The following is a 6,582-nucleotide window of genomic DNA, read 5'->3' as shown; positions in this document are numbered from 1 at the left end:
CTCTCGCGCCGGGGCCCCTCCGCACCGCCGCGCCCGTTCCCACTCGCGCCCTCGCCGCGCTCCTACCCCCGCCGGCGCCGGGCCCCTCCCAGCCTCCCCTCTCCGCCTTCTCCATCCCCACCCCCAGCGCGTCCCCCTTCCTGCCTTTGCTGGCTTTTCTTTTCTCTCGCCGGCTGGAGTTCTAGCTCAGCCGCGGGCTTTAGCAACTCCCGCCACCCCATAAATAAAGGGAGGGGGTGTTCATAACAGCGGCCCCTCCCCTCAACATTCAGTACTGCGCAGCAACTGCGCCAGAGACCCCGCTGCGATTCCTCGCCCCGAGCCGGGCGTCCTCCCCCACCCCGCCAAGGGTAGCAGCTGTTCTGGAACAGCTCCGAGCCCCGCTCCTCAGTGTCCGTCCTTCCGCATCTCGGGGGCGCGGGGACACCCACGAGGGCACGGCGGCGGGAGAGGCCAGGCTGGGTGCGGAGATTCGCCCTGGTTTCCCCCCCAAGTCCACGATTCCAGAAGAATCGGACGCAGCCCTGTCTCAGCCTCCCCTTTCACTCCCTTCGCCTCCCCAACAAGTCCTAACACCTCTGGAGACCAAGGTTTTAAATTTTCTTATTATTTTTAAAAGCCAAATGTCAACTTGTTAAAAGGAGCAGGGGCGACTTGGAATCGCCGCGGGGACCGGCGGGCGGAACGCGCCGCAGTGTCTGTTCCCGGCTGTCAGAAATGCGGTGAGCCGAAATTTAAATGCCCTCTCGCTCCCGCACACAGTCTGTGATCCATACCCCAAGGAGCTCAGGATGCAAAGGGCTTTCTGCCCACCGCAAAGCAGAGAACCCCCCCCCCAAAAAAACCCAATAACAACAAAAACCACAAAAATACCAAAGCAATGAATGCAATGAAGCAGGCATGTCCGACCGGCTGGGGTCAGCGTCAACACACACGGGCAAAAATCTCTAAAGGCTAGTTTCAAATACGCAGCCCCTTTCCCCTTCTGCCTTCCCCATCTCATCATGACAAGTCCCTCTACCCCAATCCAATTCTACATCACCCCTCACCCCACCGCGACCTACAACAACTACTCTGAGAAAAGTGTCAATAGCGCTGGAATGAGAGAAGAGACACCCCGATTTGGGCATTCGACTTATCTCAGCATTGAAGCTGTAGAGAAAATAAAATAGAAGACAGACAGATCCGGGTGCTTACCGGGTTTTCTACTCCCCGAAAGAAATACAGCTTCCAGACAGCTGCGAGGAGCGCTCTTCAGAGGAGCGGGGCCTGGGCAGCGGCGGGGAAAAGTGTCCCCAAATCGGCGGAGTGTTCTCCCCGCGTCCGGAGAGTCGGTGTTGTAAGTTCCAGTGCAAAGTGCCTGCCCGCTGCAATGGGCAAAGTTTCGTGGATGCGGCGAGGGGTGCGGACCACCGCCGGTGGGAGTCAGCGGGAGGGCCGGGCTGGGGGCGGCGGGCCCGGAGTAGCCCCCGCTTTCGCTCCGGAGCTCCCTGTCCTGGAAGCCCGGAGCGCGGCGGCTCTGCTCGCTCGCTCGCCGGGCTCGGCTGTTGCGCCCTCAAGCCCGCCCGCTCGCTCCCTCTGCCTCTCGCTGGAATTACTACAGCGAGTCAGATAAAGCCCCTACGCCGGGGGCTTTTTATAGCGCATGCAGGATCCCTCCCCTACGTCCTTTTTCCCGCCAAGCCTCTGAAAAGCCCTGCCCTTCTGGAGGAAGGAGGGGAGCTCGGAGGCGGCTGGCGCGACGGTGGCCGCGAGCAGCACAGCGAGGGGTCCTCAGCCTAGCAGACCCTCGCGTTATAAAGGGCTGGTGGGCGAGAACTGGCGACAGGGGATCTTTTTTCTTTCTACCCCGCCCTTTGCTTTGGGAACCCGGGAGGGGCGCTGGGGAGGAGGGTGGGGAGGCGGGAGATGGGGAGGGGGAGGGGGAGGGGGAGGAGACTGAGCCCTGCAGCCCTGCACTCCAGCGATCGGATATAAACAGAATAAGAGCCGCATGAATTAACTGCGCGCGCCTCCCATCTTCTGCTCCCGCTCAAACCCTGTCCCTTTCCTCTGGCGCAGCGCTCTGACAAACCGCATTCTCGTCCTGCTTTTTTCAGTCATCGCAGGCGAACAACTGCTCAACGCTGCAAAAGCACCGCGTACCCACGTCCACGCCATGCACGTCCGGGACAGCCGGGCGCCTCCCTAAGGCTGGAGAAAGGGCAGCATTGTGCAAATAAGTCCCACGAAGAGAGGCGGAAAAAAGGGGTGTTTACGGGCGCGCGCTCGGTGTGTGGGGTGCGAGGGTAGATGGGGGTAAATGAGAGGTATAGGGAGAAAGATGATGCCTGGAATTATTAGAATAACTGAACAACGCATTGCCACGTATACTTGGAGAGCGCGTTATGAATAAACACCCGTTGCATTTGCTGCGAGGTGTAATGCATTATGCATTGCGAGTGTACAGCTCTCTGGACTGGGAAGCTTCCACCCAGAACGAGTCCCCCAATTTGCTGCCAAAGCAGCAGATATCTTCCCCTCCCCCCGCCCCGCCCGCTCAGACTTCCACTGGGCGCCGTACGGGAGGCGGCTGTTCCGGAAAAGAGGAGGAGCGCGGTGGTGGGGACCCTCTCCCGCCCGCGCCCCTCCAGTCTGCACCCCCGTGCCTCACACGGAGTTCTTAATTCCACAGCCGGGTTTCAGAAAGAAGACAAATCCTCTCTGCGCCCCGTGGCGCCGGTCTGCACCAGTCTGGGGCTCCCGGGTTTGGGGGGAAATCAAAGGCGCTAGACTGGAGAATATAGGGGGGCGGGGGTGGGACGGGGGGGTCACCCGAACAGCGGAACAGGACTTCTCAGGAGGGGGGGAAGGAGTGAGCTTGCGGACCGGGCTTGGGGAGTCAGCAGAGACCCTTATGAAGAAAACCGTTAACTCTTTCCTCCCCGGACAGACCGGACGTTTAATTCCTTTCCGGGTCCTCTTTCTTTCCCCTTTGCTATTGGAATCGTGACCATGCACCAAAAAATGCATCGATTCTGATCAAAGGTGAGAGGAGGAGTATTACGATCGTGCCTTTTTGGGGGGTCTTGAGGTAATTAAAAATTGGCTGCATTTCAGGCATTCCTTTCCTAGTGCAGTGACTCCAGATTTCTGAACATCATAGTGAAAGTGCGTTATGTGTAACACGAATACATGTATGCACACCGACCCAACTTGTTGCCCAAACCGACCGAACATGGTCCCTGAATCGATCTATATTTAGTAGATAACATATTTTCCCTCGGGATTTGCTACTTTACATTATTCCATGGCGTCGAAAACAAAGGCAATATTCTCATCCCTGGACTCCCACCAAAAGGAATTTTAAGTAAACTTTTCTCCCCCCTCCCCCCAAAAAATTCGGGGGGCAAGGGCGAGCGAATAGCATGTACGCTGGTCAAGTTAAGTTACTACCCCTTGAGTTCGCAGCCCAGCATTCAATTGTTAAACGAGTAGTAATTTCCCCCAAATCAGAGGCACTGCACAATTCAGCTTTAAGGGTTGCAAATGACTCCAGCCTCTAGGCATTTGGCCAAAAAGCAGAGGACGACCAATCCCTAGGCTCGGTTTTGCGGCGTAGCTTCTTTTCCCCGCCTCTTTTCTGGGCTAGACCCGCGTTAGGAGTTTGCGAAAGTAAAGTAAGTGTGCCCTCTACTGGCAGCAGAGGTCACCGCCGGCGGGCGCCAGCGAGGGCGGGGGTCGGGTGGGGGCAGGGTGTCCGCAGAGCAGGGTGTCCAGCCGGAGAGGGACGGGCAGCTCCTTAAGAACGAGTTTCCATGGGCCGGCCCGTGGCTCCCTCGGTAGAGAGCGGTGCTGATAACACCAAGGCCCCGGGTTCGTCATCTTTTTTTTTTTTTAAAAAAAAAAGAACGAGTTTCCATGGGCCGGCCCGTGGCTCCCTCGGTAGAGAGCGGTGCTGATAACACCAAGGCCCCGGGTTCGTCATCTTTTTTTTTTTTTAAAAAAAAAAGAACGAGTTTCCATGGGCCGGCCCGTGGCTCCCTCGGTAGAGAGCGGTGCTGATAACACCAAGGCCCCGGGTTCGTCATCTTTTTTTTTTTTTAAAAAAAAAAGAACGAGTTTCCATGGGCCGGCCCGTGGCTCCCTCGGTAGAGAGCGGTGCTGATAACACCAAGGCCCCGGGTTCGTCATCTTTTTTTTTTTTTAAAAAAAAAAGAACGAGTTTCCATGGGCCGGCCCGTGGCTCCCTCGGTAGAGAGCGGTGCTGATAACACCAAGGCCCCGGGTTCGTCATCTTTTTTTTTTTTTAAAAAAAAAAAAAGATGACGAACCCGGGGCCTTGGTGTTATCAGCACCGCTCTCTACCGAGTGAGCCACGGGCCGGCCCCCGGTCATCTTTTTTTTTTTTTAAAAAAAAAGAACGAGTTTCCAGCTACCTCTATCTATATTACTGGAGAAAAAAGTGGTTCAGAGACGGCTGTGCAACCGCATAAGAGGTGGTGCAAATTAACGCACCACCGCTTACTGACAACGAACATCACCCTATGGAGAACCGACGCCATCACGGGAAGTGTGAAATATTTCACAAGAACACAAAAAAATTCCAACAAGATCCTAAAGCAGCAACACAAGCTTTAGCACACATGTCTTAGAAATCCATAATCTAACCACCAAGTTTGAAAACAAGAACTGGATTTATTGGGGAAGGGGGGGGGGTGGCACAGTGAAAGGTGAGAGGTATTTGTTTTTGCTTATTATTATTTTTAATTTAAAAAATTGGGCTGTGAATAATAACCAAATGTTGTGATATTGAGGAGGGGCATTTGAGATCCTGTTGAAAAAAGTGTAAAGGGCTATTTTATAAAACAAGTTTTAATACCAAAACGGCTGTGCAATAAAGGTCAAAGTGAATGTGAAGGAAATTTACATAGCATGCGTCTCAGGGGTGTGAATAATTCAAGTAGGTTTTTATTGCGGGAAGGGCGCTTGAGGTGTCGATCACCTAGAGGTGCCCTCACGAAGTTTGGCAGTGGAGGGGCCTTCCTAAAAGTGCCTGTTAGGGCGATTTCCCAGGAATTTGGCACTTTTGGCTAAGTGCTCTCTGCCTTGGCAACCCCCCACCTCCAAAGAAAACCCCCAAGCCAACACCAAACAAGCAACACAATGACAGCAAAAACAAGAGCAGGTCTAGCTTGACCTCAGAGGGTAGTTCTTGAAAAGTTGCTACAGATGGCAGACATACCATATCTTTGGGTCTTTCTCCCAAAGTATGCCCCCCCCCATACCATACCTTAGGGTCTGACTCCAAATTATCTGCCCCCACCCCCACCCCCCAGTGCAGGGTGTGTGAATCCCTGGCAGATATACCGCCTGTGGCTTCAGGACTCAACCTCACTTTCCTCCAGGCTGGTGACATCATCTGGAATGTTCCTTTCAAGTAACAGCTTGGAGGCGTTCTGTGCCTTCACACCAGGTAGGGGCCTTCCCTGTTTTGTGCATGAGGAAACAGAAAGTCAGATCTCAGCGAGGTTAAAAGACATAACTGTCTTGCTTTTAGTCACACTTGACATTTTCTGGGTGGAGAAATGACTGAGGAGATTAAACAAATAATATCATTTGAGATTACCAAAGAGACGCATGTTCATGGTAAAAATAAATTTTTAAAATAGAAAGAGGAATAAGAAAATTAAAGGTTTCTAATCCTGACCACCTAGAGGTAGTTGTTGGAGTTCATCATTTAAGGGGACCTTTTTACAGAAACCCCCCGTGGTCTTTCAACTCCACATTTTCTTTTGGAAGACTGCGGAAGGTGGCTTCTGACTGACCATGCCTGCTTTGTTGCTCTGGGGGCACTGGACCCTGTAGCTCTTTCTCTGTTTGGGGGGTGCTGCTGGGAGTGGATTGGGCTTCTAAGAAGAGGCCGATCTCCTGAAGGGGAGATTTGTCGTCCTCCACATGGTTGGGATTCTGGATAAACAGCCCATTGCCTTTGGAAGAGAATACTGTGTCTCTGGAGAAAACATTCTTTCCTACAGAATGGTACGGACAAGAATCATTAATTCTCACAACCACATATTCTCACAATAGTAGTCACGCCACTTTTCTACTTACGAAAACATTTTAAAAAGTTCAGAAAGAATGAGCAATTTGACCAAACTTTCTCCTTTCTTTCCAGGGACACAAAAGGGGAGATTCAGAATGTGTGATTTGTATAAAATAACACCAGTTTTCCCCTCTACCTTCTTTGAATATCTCTTCTCCCACCCCTTGAAAAGTTTCCTACTGAGTTGAACTTCTACAGATAAGAGCAGTTACTAATATGGAAAGAAACTGGACCCGGGTGATCAAAAAGCTCATTCCAACTTTGGGGTGAGACAGAAAGCGCCTCAGGATGGCTGGGCTGTTATTTCAAAATCCCTTCAAGTCATGTGAGCCCTGTCAACAGTGAGGTGAGGGAAGAGAATGATAAATGCTTATCTCCAGCAGAGAGATTATTTTGAAAACAGGACCTTTAGATTAAAACCCAAACTAGCAAGGAAATGCTAAAGAAAGAGAAGGTCTCACAAGCATTTTTTTTTTTTTTTTTTTTTTTTTTTAAAA

At 52.3% G+C, this 6,582-nt stretch overlaps 1 protein-coding gene across 2 annotated transcripts in view; it reads right to left on the bottom strand.

The window, feature by feature from the left end:
- MYC (v-myc avian myelocytomatosis viral oncogene homolog) overlaps positions 1-1,604 on the bottom strand; it is a 5,407-nt gene extending 3,803 nt beyond the window's left edge. The window contains exon 1 of one of the 2 annotated variants that reach the window (XM_008569392.1): positions 1,198-1,604. The gene's annotated coding sequence lies outside the window, so the exon portion shown is untranslated. The remainder of the gene's footprint in view (positions 1-1,197) is intronic. The other variant, XM_008569393.1, reaches the window with a different exon arrangement.
- Between the last annotated feature and the right edge of the window lie 4,978 nt (positions 1,605-6,582).

This window comes from Galeopterus variegatus, unplaced genomic scaffold (assembly GCF_000696425.1).
Source record: "Galeopterus variegatus unplaced genomic scaffold, G_variegatus-3.0.2 Scaffold490, whole genome shotgun sequence".
In the NCBI taxonomy this organism is placed as follows: domain Eukaryota; kingdom Metazoa; phylum Chordata; class Mammalia; order Dermoptera; family Cynocephalidae; genus Galeopterus; species Galeopterus variegatus.
Note: the sequence above shows the minus strand (reverse complement) of the source record. Positions and strands in the feature narration are given on the sequence as shown.